The sequence below is a fragment of the Talpa europaea genome (assembly GCF_964194135.1).
Source record: "Talpa europaea genome assembly, chromosome: 5".
In the NCBI taxonomy this organism is placed as follows: Eukaryota; Metazoa; Chordata; class Mammalia; order Eulipotyphla; family Talpidae; genus Talpa; species Talpa europaea.
In genome coordinates, this window is record NC_140071.1 from 25,587,245 (window position 1) to 25,601,802 (window position 14,558).

Consider the following 14,558-nt stretch of genomic DNA (forward strand, 5'->3'; position numbering starts at 1 on the left):
TTATTAAAGGTCTGGTCCTCGCCTTTCTTTAGTCCCCAATAACTCTCAGCTGCTTTACATTCTTCCTTCCCAGGTAAATTCAATCTATTTTGCTAGCTGATTACTTCTCACCTCTGAACAGCATGTTCTCCCATGAAATATCTACTTGTCTTAACACGAAGGGTAATTTTTCTTGAGAATGTATCTACTTTTTTATGCCCTTTCTCTCCTCGAAGCCAGTGGTATAAGGAAATGGAGGGTGTTGTGAATCTCCTAATTGTTAGTCATTTCATCTCTTCGTACTAAGGTTATAGTTGGGGCTCTGAGAAGATAGGATCTTATTCCTTTTGAGAAAGCCTCATCAACCAGGGTCAATTAAACCCTAATGTCATCCAATGCATGTGATGAATTAACTTAGGGTCTCTGTCTCTGGCATGGTACCAACTATGTACCATCCTTGGAGAATTAAGAAAACAGTAACTCAAAGCCATTCTGTGCATGACTCAATTCTCTTATGGAACTGGTTGAGAAAGTCTATCTTAAAAAAAAAAAAGATTAAGTTTAAAAGCATAGCTTCTATATAAGATCCACATCATCAGTTTTATCTGTGAAGTTACTCACAGTCCTGAGTGCCTGGCAGTGCACAGCATTCAGTATGGATTTGTTGAACTGATAAATGGATGACCCAGTACACCAGTACTATCCAGATAAACCTAAGTCCTGAAAGTCAGGATCTTAATGTAAACAAACCTCAGAGCATAGCTGAAAATGGCTTATTTTTATTTTTACCTGTGAAATTAAATAGTGTGACAGCTGCCTTGTATCCAACCATGACTACATTGTACTCCATCATTCCCTCTCTCTATAGAAAGGTGCAGTTGCACCTGGGCAATTTTAGCTCAGACACAGTATAAGGGGCCAGATGACTAGAGCAGGAGAAAAATCTAAATTCAGTGGTCATTACTGGTATATACTTGTCCTGTTTTTACTCTGGAGCCTACTATATAGGAATGGGGGCAAGTTAAAGCATGATATGATGACAATCCTAAACTACCCACTGCTTGCTATTTTAACCTCAGGTATCTACATCTTCCAGCAATATTTCCTGTCAGATGTAAATTATTTGTAAGATGCAATTCCATAAGAGCCAAGTGGGGTGTCAGCACAGCCATGTCCTATTTCTCATCTCTGATAAATAGGCACCCATCCTCACACAGTGTGAAGTGGTTTATAAAACAAATCACAATGAAACTGTCAAAAAGTTGCTGCAATATTTTCACCTGTATTTTGCAAAGTTCTTTCATCATTTGTAATTTGAATTCAAGGTAATGAATATTCTTTCCTTCTTCCTCTATCTGTTCCAACTAGTTTGTGGATTCTTGAATCCTCAGATGATATGGATCTGCAAGAGTGGGACATCTGGGTTCTTGATCATATTCAACAACATCAGTAATTACAGAAACAGAGCATTAAATAAAAGTAAGGACATAAACAATGGGATCCTGGAAAACAGCCAGTTACTCAGCCTCAAAACAGTGCTTCCAACTCTAATAGCTAGACACAGGTGGGGGACAACAGAACCAAGCTGCCCAGCAGAGTGTACAAGCAGCTGCTATTCTGTAAGTTCAAGTAGGGTGATGTGTTCAAACTTTCCAGAAAGTTTTGCTTCTGTGTGGAAAAAAAAACACACATATCATTATTTTCAAAAAGTGGAATAGACTACAGCTTAACAAATGAGTTCCAGCTGTTTAAAATTAGACTGCTAGAAGAAATTCCGTGTAAGAATATTCACTAGGACTTGAGTAATTGCATTAAATGAGGACCTGGATGATTCATTCATTTAAAGAACTGGCCTCTCTGAACTGAAGCTTGAGATGGTTAAATAATTGTTGATAGGTATGTTGGTTGTAACAATGCTGTTTCTATTACTGAGCTGGCTTATTTACTTTTAAAGTTTTTACAAAAAAACAAGGGGCTTGAATCACCACCCAGAAGTTACAGACCACACTAAAATTATTTGACTCAGGGGAAAGCAACTGACTGCAAGCTGGGTAAATTATGCACTAGGATGCAGAAACCTGAATGACGATCTCTGCATTACCCGTTGCCTGTCACAAAGGCTTGGCAATTCTTTTCTCCTTAGATGTCCAACTAATATGGAGATGATCACCATTGATAGAACATCATGGTTACTTGACATTCTGGCACTCAAGTGGATGATCCTGTGGTTTTTCTATAATGAATTGTATTTTTTATATACAGTTTAATACCAAATTCAGGAATTTATAAATTGACTCCTTACATAGTGGCTTTTCTTTGGGGATGTGCCTACTACTTCTTCCCAGGCCTTCTTCATGTCTCCTTAAAGTGCTGAAGTAATAATAAAGTGATAAAGTAACAATATCCTTTCCTTTCTAGTTTATCTTTCCCTGATATTACAGTCCACTTTTATCTAGATTTGGTTCTTGCTAATCACAAAGCCCATCATACTTGTTTCATTTGACATATCAATTCAGATTTTGATATTTCAGATTTGTTCAGAGGAGAGTGCAAACGTATTGAGTATTTTTAAAAAAGCTAATTATTAGACAGATATACAAAATGATGCTAATGTGATATTGTTACAGGACAGGGAGAGGGGCACCCCAGACCCCACAAACCTGCCTGCTTGAAATAGGTTCTGCCATCCTCCGCATCAACAAAAAAAATATGAGACTCTAATGAAAAGGAACTTTAATACAATTAGTAAACAATTTAATATAATTAGTAAACAATTAGCAAAGAATATAGTTTTTAAATCAAGCACCCAAAGTTACCCATCCCCTCGTGGGTAAAAGGCTACCCAAACAGGATTAGCCCAGAGCAAGGCCCAAAAGCCTGCCACAAGTCTAAAGCACCTTTTAGTGGAGACCCACAGAAGGATCAGAAACAACTAGACAAGTCTGGGAGTGTTAGGGGGAAAAGGATGTCCTAAAGCTAATTCCATACAGGCTTTGTGGACTCCAACCCCACTCCAGACCAAAGCCTGCATAGTCACAGGTGGGCAGAAGTATTGCTGCCCTGAGCCTGTGCAGACACTGTACTGATATAGTCCTCTTCTCTTTGGGAGGGGTCACTCCTCCGTGGAGTGGCTTGTTTCCTGCTGATTTGGGATAACTAGGCAAAACCAGGAAGGGACCAGAGATTCCAGGGTGGGCCCAATCTCCATATCTTTACCCTCAGGTCTGTGCTCCACTCCCTGTAGCATCTGATACTGCTTGGTCTCATGCCTTGTGATAAGGCCCTGGTGCCTGAGGTCACAACCTCCACAGCTGGGTTAATGGTCATGTTAGACCTCCACAGATGGGTTAATGGTCATGTTATTCCCCTCAACCCCCACCTCCTTGTGTGAGTCAGGTTTCAGTCTTGTGAGGCCTCCTTTCCAGTTTTTCTATTCTTGTCCTCCTTCAGATGCATTGGTGAAGGAAAGTCTATGGGGACTACACCTTACGGGGTGGAGGAAGCGAACATTGTTTAAAAATGAACAATAATTAAAAAAAAAAAAAACTAAGTTTTTTTTAAAAAAAGGAAATGTATTTCTTACTCAGACACACACACATACACACTTTTATACCACTTTCACACAAAAATTAGTCTTAGAGTAAACAAAATGACCTTCAGGTAGAGATAGATTCTGAGGCTGCAGAGTAGCAAGGTAAATATCACTTAAGAATGTGACCCCTCCCCGAAATGTCTACCTTTGGTCTTACAAAAATAAGCTTTCTTTAAAAACTGGTTTGTCCACAGAATGATTGAGAAGGCCTGATCTCCCTTTAACTGGTCTCTCTTCGACGTCAGTATAATTTGGGTCACAAACTTTACGTGGCCTGTTCTTTGGAAAACCTCTCTGCTCCGCTAGGTGTGGAGAGTAGGAAGGATTCCAGAGAACAGAGCCAGCGTCACTCTGAGTCAGAGACTGAGGAAAGGACTGTGGGAAAAAAATCTCTCCTCCAGGGCCTTCTTAGCTAAATGCTCTTCTAAACTACCTCTTTATCCCACCACAGGAAGGAGGGGGCTGAGTCCTGCTGCCACCAGAGGAGATCAATCAGGATCCCTTTGGGCAGGGACAGACACACACCCCAGCTTGCCAATGAAAAAGGATGGATTTCAAAGGGACAGATATGGCAAGTCATCAACAAGTCAGTCCACATGTTTGTTTGTTTTTTAACCAGAAAAATAGCTTAATTTTAAGTTAAAAACTATCATATGTTTATTATACAAAATTCAAATAACACAAGGACAAAAGTGTGAGAAACTTATCTGAAATAGGCATCTAAATCCTTGAGAGCAGTTTATGCGCCCAGCTTTATATTAAACACTACTAGTAGGAAGGAAGACATATAAAATGATCTCAAGAGATTTATAAGCTGGTGCAATCCTGGTGTTTGAGAAAATATCAAAAAGATAACAAAGGAGATCACAAGACATAAATTAAGCCCTCAGGTTATTTGTCAAATCATCCCAGGACTGACTGAATGCCAAGGGAGCAGGAGGCATTCTGGGTAATTTCTCTTACTCCTCCCAAATAGGACACAAACTTGTAGAAACCCAGAATGGGGAGAGAGGGCACACCAGCTTGTCCTCCATCTACCTGTATATTTTTAATGACACTAAGGAAACATTAAAGAAGCACTGACTCCTCTACACATAGAAGTGTGACTTTTTTTTTTAAGATTTATTTATTTATGCATACAAGAAGTGGGATATAGGCCAGAGGTGTGGGGGGTGAGAGGATTCACCAGAGACAGAGGGGAACAGAATAGGCAGATTGACCGAAGTACACTGCTGAGGAGAACAGTGGGTGTCAGGAAGGATCTGCTGCGCCACGTGGGTAGCTCCCTGGCAGGGGATCGAACTCATGCTGCAGTGGTTGCAGACAGCTTCATAGGTTGTGTCTTAACCCCTTGCACCACCAGGGAGGCCCACCAGTGTGACTTTAGATGCATCTCTTAAATTGACTTTGCCTGATTAGTTAAAACAAGTATAATAAATCTCCACAGAATTATAATAGAAGTCATTTAATCTTCTGTGAGGTAACTACTTTGCTATTGCCAATTTATGCGTGAAGAAACTGAGGCACTGAAAATCTGTGTAACTGGAGGTAGGTGACATACATAATAAGCAGTGGAGCCAGCGCTTGAACCTGGGCAGGCAGCTCCAGAGTACATGCTCTGTAGTGTGGAGTACATAGTCACGACTGCCTCTTGCAAGTCCCACATTTTAATAAAAGCCCAATAACTGTCATTAGAATCATAGTTTGGTTTGGTGAAAAGCAGATGGAGTGATTTTTTTTTTCTTTTGAGTCCAGGGAACTGGCACCATAGAATAAGTTTTATAAAGTCTAAAGTAAACAGAATAATCATAATATTTGACATGCTTTTCAGAAAAACATTATTTCAAGTAATGGAGGTAAGGGAGCATTCATGTGTGCAAATGATCGTATTTAATCCTCACAAAAACCTATCAGTTATGATTGACTTTCATTGTTCTATAGTTGTAGCAACTGGAGTTCTGTGGGTTTAAGTAATTTTCTAAAGTTAAAAAGTATAATACAGAAATTAGGATTGAGGTGTTTTTGACCAGATTCTCAATTCTCTCTCTTTTTTTAAGATTTATTTATTTAATTATACAAGAACTGGGGTACAGGTCAGATGCATGGGAGGGTGAGAGGATTCACCAGAGACAGAGCAGGAAACAGAACAGGCAGACAGACCGAAGACACTGCTGAGGGGAGCAGTGGGCGAGACAGGAGAGGTCTGTTTCGCTATGTGGGATTCTCGCAGGCCGGCTGGGATCGAACCGGCGCTGCAGAGGCTGCGGACAGCTTCACAGCGCTGCGCTCAACCGCCTGCCACCAGGGGAGGCCCCAGATTCTCAATTCTTGATACTAATTTTTTTGAGTTGAAGTGATATGCAGGTACTATTAGAAGGAATTAAAAAAAAATAGGAATGGAAAACATTATCTTCCTACAATGTGTAATAGTGACTTATAGTGACACAAGGATGCCGGGGTACTGATCCTAAGTCAATCATTCATGAACTCTACAGTGATGAACAATCTATCAGTGTCTGTGCTATGGTTTCTCCAACCATCTAGTGAGCAGGGTATAAGAGATTGCTGCTTCTTCATTTCTTGTTGTTCATAAACCACTTCCATGAATCCAATGAAGTTAACTTCCAGAAAAATGCATACGAGAACCATAAGAAACATAAACCACTGCATTCAATTCAGTGGAGGCATCGCATTATATATTACTTGATGGTTTTCTCATGGAAATGTAATATCCATGAAGGCAAAGGGCACATATATATCTCCATTTACTATAACAATACTTGGAACATCATAGGCTCCCCAAAATTATCAATTAAAGATAATAGGTAAAACCTGGAAACAACCCAAATCCCCCCAAAATAGATGACTGGATCAAGAAGATGTGGTGTATATACATAATGGAATATTACTCAGCAATCAAAAAAGATAAACTCATGCAATTTGCAGCAACATGGATGGAGCTGGAAGGAATTGTGCTCAGTGAAATAAGTCAGAAGGAAAAAGAAAAATATCAGATGGTTTCACTTATAGCAGGAATATAGGGAAACCAAATAAGACATCAGTGTAAAAAAATAATAACAGTACAAAGCACAACAAAGCAAAAACAGACAATTATAAACCAGAGACATCCTGCAGGGGAGGAGGGAGAGGGATCAGAGGGAGGGAGGGAGGAGCACAGGGGACTGAGGTGATGGTGCACGGGTGCCTTGGTGAAGCAAATTCTATGGGAACTACACCCGAGGGGGGGAGCAAATATTGTTTAAAAATAAACAATGATGTAAAAATAAATTAATAAATTATACAAAAAGAATGGATTGATGAGGGCTTCTGGTCTCTTTAAAGATGATCCATATTAACCTCAGGTTAAGAAGTCTTGGACTGAATTATTTTCAAGGTCCTTTTTGTTACTGAAAGATTTTAAATTGAATCAAATAATATTACTAATATACCATAGCCTCTGATCAATACAAATGAAAATAATAATATATTTTAACCTAATAAGTTAACATATTACTCAATAGCCAATGTGTGTATATGCACTTAATACTAAGTACCAAATATTTTTGTTCTAATCTTTTTTATCTTGACAGCTTTACCTTGCATTACCACATGATAAAACCCAGGCAAGCAGTTAAATAGGTAGTATTTCCTGCTTCTGTACTGCTTATGAATGCCAACAGTCCATTTCCGTTTGAGAGTCAATTCAGTTGTAGTTTTTTGAAATACATGATTTGAATTTATCAGTGCTTATATAATTTCAAATAGCTTCTTAATGAGGAAAAACTAAGCAGGTTAAGAATGGATTTCATAGAAATAAATCAAACTTCTGGACTGATTATTAAAACCAGAAGTAAAACTTTGAATGCAAGGCAAGTTTAGACTTTGCATTTGTTAAAATTAGAATTCACTGTGTAATTTCTATATTAAATCATAAAGCATTGTGCTTAACATTTATTCAGAATTCTAGTATCTGATAGCATCTCATATCCACCATTCAAGCATTATCTATTATGAATTTTTACAAGTAGTTATGCCTTCTTTGGTATTAAAATTTAAAAATAAAAGATTGAACAGAATAAAATTTGGTGATCTACCTTGCAGTTTAATTGTGGCACTATTTCTGACATATGCTATTGAATATGTTGCCTAATTAAGTCTTACCTATTACTTACCAATGGCAATATCAATTTATTTGGGTTTATAGAAATATATCCAAATGGAAGTCATATTGTATGTTAACACTTCTGCCTCTTCTTAACCATAACATTTAATTAGAGTGTTTCGATGAGAACTTCATCAGCCTCCAACAAGGAGGCTTTTTTTCTTCTCTAAAGGACTGTTTCCAGTAAGATAGGTTGAGCTCAAGTCAGGTAGAATTAAGATGAAAAGAATAAACATAAGAAACTTCCTGCAAAAAAAGTGAAAGCTAAGAAAAGTCCAGTGTGAGGCAATGCCTGCCACATAAAAGAGGAACAGAAGTAATGTGACATGAATACGATAAGCGTATCATGCATTCCCCCAAACCATTCCAACTATCTGCTATATTCATTAAGAAGTTCAAAGTGGGGGAAGAAATTATTTTTTTTCATCTTACTTTACTGGCTGCAGTTTTCAAATATTTGGCCTGTCCATTGCTAGTTGGAGGTGCCCAAAAAATGATAGAATTGAATGAAAGCAACAAGTACTTGAATCCTAAAGCAATTCAAATTCCTCAGTGGTGTGTATGTGTGTGCATGTGATGTAAGGGAGGGTATTAAAACAAAGGCAATAAACATTGTAAGCAAAATATTAACATTAAATATAGCTATTCCTCAATTGAACTAGTAAATAATAGAATTATCACTATTATCAAAAGGTACTGAATAGAAAGGAAAGGAGAAGCGGAGAGATTGGACCATCTTAACTGAGATTGACCCTACTAGCAATCTTCCTTTAATTCTCTACAATTGTTTCATTATCATTTTGTCATGTGGAAGCAGATCTGAATCTATTTTCTAGAAAGTGATAAGTCATCATACACATAACTCTAAGATTGTTCTTTCAAAAAATAATATCACTATGTAGACTTCAGTACCCAGTAGGGTAACATTTACGTGGACTGACATGACCAAAGGGGGAAATTGATGGAAATCAGATTTACTTATAAAACATTCTTAGAAGAAAAATGATAGGGAGAAACCATTGACTACAATGAAGTTTGTGAATTATTTGTTAATTTTAAGTATTCTCTGTATTATCTCCTTTATTACTGATAAGGTATTGTCTATACCTGATACAGGTAAATGCAATTATTATGTCCAGAATTTAATTCTACATTTACACCAACAAAATGCCTTTCAAAGTAGTGACTAGGGTTCAAATTGTAAAATTATTAACTGCTTTATTGGTGTATGTATTGCCTACTGTTTTAAGAGCAGTGGCCCAGAATTTCTTCTAGCCTCTAGTCTCACCTCTCACAGATCTCCTTAAATCATTAAAAATTCTGGGAAAATATGATAAAATTAAGTATTTTCTTTTTAAGCATATCAACATTCAAAATCATTTTAAAAATAAAAAGCAGAAGGAAGAGAAAACTAGGAAATAGGATTTTTTTTTCTTCATTGGAGAGAGTACAAGAACCACAGAGTTCTGCTTCTGTGAGGTCATGTGTGAAAGCAAAAGTATTTTTAAGAAAATTCAATATTTGCAGAATCGGAAGTCAGAGCATGGGTCTATCTGGGACAGTGCTGTCCCTCCTCATTATCTTATTTCCAATGTGAAACAAAGCAGAAACCAAGGCCAGGGTCCTGCCTCAATCAGAAGCCAGAAAACCAGTCATAAAGAAGAAAAGACACAATTACCCTGGAGGAAGATGTTTAGAAGATACTACATTGTAAGTTAAGATTACCAACCAGAACGTGTAAAGTTTGCATTAAAGGAAAAAAAAAGTCTCAAAAGTATCAACAAAAGAAAATGGGAAAAAAGAAAAAAAAATACTTTTCTAGAAAATAAAATGTGAAGCATACTAGACTAAAAAAGTCATTTTATATGGCCATATGACCTATCCAAGCATATAGTCTTGATAAAAGATAGATTACTCTATTTTAAGTTGTTGGAGCCATGTACTGCATTAATTTGTTTTGTGGGGGACTCAGGCTTATATTTATATGATAATTCTTTACACTTCCAAAATAATTCTTCTCATCCTTATTTCTGATCTAGAGTAATTGCCTCAAGCATTTGGCCTGAATATTTTTAGGTAGTCCTAATAAACATATTTTTCCTCCTGTTGTCAGATTCTATCTATCAATATCTATCTCAAAATAAACCAACATGACAAATTTTTCCTTGGGAAATATAATTACAAATCAATATATACCTTTAAAATAGCTGACTTATGGCCTCCCTGATGGCTCAAGGGGTTAAGATGTAAGCTATGAAGCTATCTGCAGCCACTGCAATATGAGTTCGATCCCCAGCCAGGGAGCTAAACCACGTGGTCTAAACCTCCTGTCTTGCCTGCTGCTCCCCTCAGCAGTGTTTTCAGTCAATCTGCCTGTTCTGCTTCCCACTCTGTCTCTGGTGAATACTCTTACCCCCCACACCTCTGGCCTGTACCCCAGTTCTTATATGCATAAATAAATAAACAATAAAAATAAAATGACTGACTTAATCTGAGCATCTCACAGGGACCTTCTGCCCTAACCATATCCTCCCTACCCTTGGGATCTATTAGGATGGTGATTTGTTGAGGATGGTATTGATATTAACCTTTAAGGCTTTGGGATGCTTTTGCTCTGTAAATTACATCAGTTCTTTCTTGCTTCAGCAAGGGAAGAGATTTCCTGTGAACAATACTGTGTCTTGGTTTTAAAGCTCTCTTATCTCTTAGGCATGTATCTGTTGCTTTCCTAGCAATTTTTCTGTGACTTGGTCTTGAATCTTGAACTCTGGTTTTTACCTGTTTTCTTGCTCCTTTTACTCAGCTACAATATCCTAGTTTTGATCATCAATTTTATTTATCCTCATTTCACTGGCTATTCCATTTCATGCGTCTAGTCTTGAAAAGTTTTAGCATCCTTACTCGTGACTCAGACTAACTCTCACTTCCTGCTTTGAAATTCTGTGCCATAGTGACTCCCACCCACAGACCTTATCATACCCTCTCTTCCCAGCTCCAAACACCCACCCCCTTCTTTTAAGCTTCTGTTTTAAACTTTGATTTTTCTCTTCCCTTTACATTCTCAATATTTCCCTAGTACATGTCTTACTATTGAAGCTACTAGTAACAAATTTGCAAAGAAATGAATCTCCCAGGAAAAATGAAAGTAAACCTGGGAGAAATGATGATATTTAACTCTGAGAAGTTGGAGCTCAACTTCAAAAACTTGGGGCTACACATGAAAATTGAGAATTTTCTCATTCACATACCAGTTGAACTGTTTTGATTTGTTCTTCAGTTAAAACAAATATTTCGTTAGTAGAGAGTAAAATTAAGCATTTAACTGACATGGGTTTTTTAAATCAATTTTTTTTTTCAGACAATTTGATAGGAATACTCAAACTTGGAGTCTGTTATAGAGCATTTTTTAAGCTATTAAATGTTAGTTTAAATTATTACCCAGGGGTCTCTCCGGTGGCGCAGCGGTTGAGCGCTGGGTGGCGAAGCTGCCCTCAGCCTCTGCAGCGCCGGTTCGATACCTGGCTGCTCCCCGGCCACCGGAGGAGGGTCCCTCATGGCGCCAGACCTCTCCTGCCGCCCGCTGCTCCCCTCAGCAGTGTACTTCGGTCCTTCTGCCTGTTCTGCTCCCCGCTCTGGCTCTGGTGAATTCTCTCACCCTCCCGCGCTTCTGACTGTACCCAGTGCTTGTATAAATAAAATAAATCTTTAAAAATAATAATAATAAATTATTACCCAGAAAAAATAATCAGGTACTTTCCAACTTTTTGAATTACAAATACATTCCACTGCACATATCCTGCTTATTACTGTTTTCACCACTTCTATTTAATATCTAGTCTATCATTCAAACCAAAAACACTGATGCCAACACCCATTATTTTACACACCACCATGATATGTAAATGAGGTAAAAATGCTATTTCCATCTAAACAAACCTCTCATAACAATGATATTATGGGGCCTCCCTCATGGCACAGCAGGTTGAGTGCTGTGCTGTGGAGCTGTCTGCAGCCTCTGCAATGCGGGTTTGATCTCTGCCAGCCAGGGAACTACCCGATGGCGCAGCAGACCTCTCCTGTCTCGCCCGCTGCTCCCTCAGCCATGTATTTCAGTCAATCTGCCTGTTATGTTCCCCACTCTGTCTCTGGTGAATCCTCTCACCCTCCCGCGCATCTGGCCTGTACCCTGGTTCTTGTATAAATAAATAAAAATCTTTAAAAAAATTATATTAAAAAATGATAGTATGATAAAAACTGAGAACTTTTCCTTTGAGAGCAGATGTCTATTTTCACCACTTCTATTTAATTTAGAATTGGAGTTCTTACCCAGAGGAGTTAGACAGCAACAATAAGTTAAAAAGTACTACAGATTAGAAAAGAAGTTTAATAATCATTTGGGGATAATACGATAAATATAACATAAAACCCTAAAGAGTTCACAAAAAACCTATTAGAAATATGACGAATACAGTAAAGTGGCACTACAACATCATTACACAAAAATCTTATATGGAAATAACAAGTGAGAAGAAAAGGAAATTTTAAAAAGATCCCATTTACAACCACATCAAAAACAATTAAAATATGACAGGATAAATATAATAAAGGATGTGAAGGATATATACTTTGAAAACTATAGGACACTTAAAAAACAGAATCAGACTCAAAAAGAAGGAAAGATATCCTGCATTCATAGCACTTCTTTGCCAAGACTTGACTTCCAGGAGCATTGAGAAATGGATCCTACCCTTAATAAATACCAGGTGTCAATTTTTTATGGAATCTGGAAAGCAATTAAGAATAGGAAATATGAGATCCAAGGAGTTATTTTGGATTGGGTAGGAGTTATAAATTTCAGTTTGGCACTATACCCTGGAATATGGCCAAGGAAAGAGATGATATTTGTCACTCAGTCTTTCCATCGGTGTTCAAGAATCCAAATCCCTGTGAAAACATAAAGCCACCATGGTGCTTAAAACCCTAGCCTACAACACTTCAAGAGTTGCCTATGGCTCTAAGATTTTATGGCTCCCTCTCATTGTCTCCTCTTCATTACTTTTAGCCACCCTACTGTCCGGTCATATTCAATTTCTTGGCAAATTCTTTATCTTTTCCAAGCCTTGGTTCTATGCTTTGCATTCTTGCTGGATCATTCTCTGCTATATTCTCTCCATTAACCACACAGCTACTCTGGCTTGCAAGGACATCACCGTGCCCAAGTATTCTTCCCTGATTCCCCAAGTCTATGTTAAGTTCCTACCCAGAAAGCCCCACTTTCTCTATACTTATAAGAGTTTATTGTAATTGCTTGTTATATAGTTTCTTTTAACAACCATACATTTTATAATGGCAAATACTTCTTGCCAACAATCAAATATTTGTTGCATGTCCACTCTCTGATAGACATTTGGGATACATGATAACCTGAATGTATAAGATTCTCTGTCTTCCTTGTCCACTATTACATCCTAACATGAAGCACATGCTTTTTTCCACAGACATGATGTATTTATGAGGCAGGAGAACATCTTGATGATAAAATCCTCCTCTCCTAGAACGTGGAATCACAGTGGTCTAGAGGGCAAATATTGGAGATTGCCTCTTGTCTGGGGGTGCATCAGGCAATCCCAGTGGTAAAACACTTTAGTGGGTCTTGGGAATACTATTGCCGAGCACTATGCTAGGAACGAGAAAGATAATGTCCTTATCTTCACGAAACCATATGTTTCAAAATACTCTAAGCATGAGTCCTGGTAGACTTGATATTTTTTCCCCACTAACATTGAATTCATTAAATAGAATTAATCCATCACAAGGTAACTTTCCTTAATAATAGCTAATTTATTTAACAGAACTCTTAATATGTGATATATACACCAGTAATCGGTAAGACTAGAAATGCAGCAACTTAGAAATTTTAAGTGTAGAAAGAAGGTTACCATTTCTTTTTTTTTTAAAGATTTATTTTTTTATGCATACAAGAGCTGGGGTGCAGGCCAGAGATGTGGGGGGGGGGTGAGAGGATTCAACAGAGACAGAGTGGGGAGCAGGTTGCCATTCCTACCCCATACATTTACACATTTACATTTAGACTCCATCTCTCAGGTTTTATAACACCTAAACTAAAGTAGGCCTCCTATTTGATCATTCAAATACACTGATATGTAGATCAGGCCAGTAATGAAAATGAAGTGAGATTAGCCCTTCAGCACTCTGAACTTTGACAATTCTTTCTCTTCTTGCTGTAATATGTGCTGCTTTATTAATTCAGAAACTATTTGCCAAATATGTAGTGAGGTAAAGGAAGTCACTATGATCGAGATGATTCACTCTAATTTTGTGTTACAGTAACTCATATAGGTAAGAATATTCACCCATTGATCATGTAACAGAGTGATCCCTACGAAGGGGGAAGGTTCCAGGTTTCCTGCCCCACCCAAAGAAGGGTGGAGCTAAGTAGAGAGAGAAGAAGCTGCAGAAGAGACTGAAAAGGAAGGAAGCAGGATGGAGAGTCAGAAGGAGACCTGGAGGAGGCACATGGAGCCGAGAGACACGTGAAGAAACTGCGCTTGCATTTTGGTCATGGACTGGGTGACACAGATGTGGGTGAGAGACCCACAGATGTGGGTGGGGAGATAACAAATGACAGCTTTTATCCTGATTTTGATTTTGCTCTTTTCCTTCCAGACTTGTCTGGTTGTTTCTGATTCTTGTCTGTGGGTCCCCACTGGAAGATGCTTTAGACTTGTGGCAGGCTTTGGGCCTTGCTCTGGGCCAATCCTGCTTGGGTGGACTTTTACCCATGAGGGGATGGGTAACTTTGGG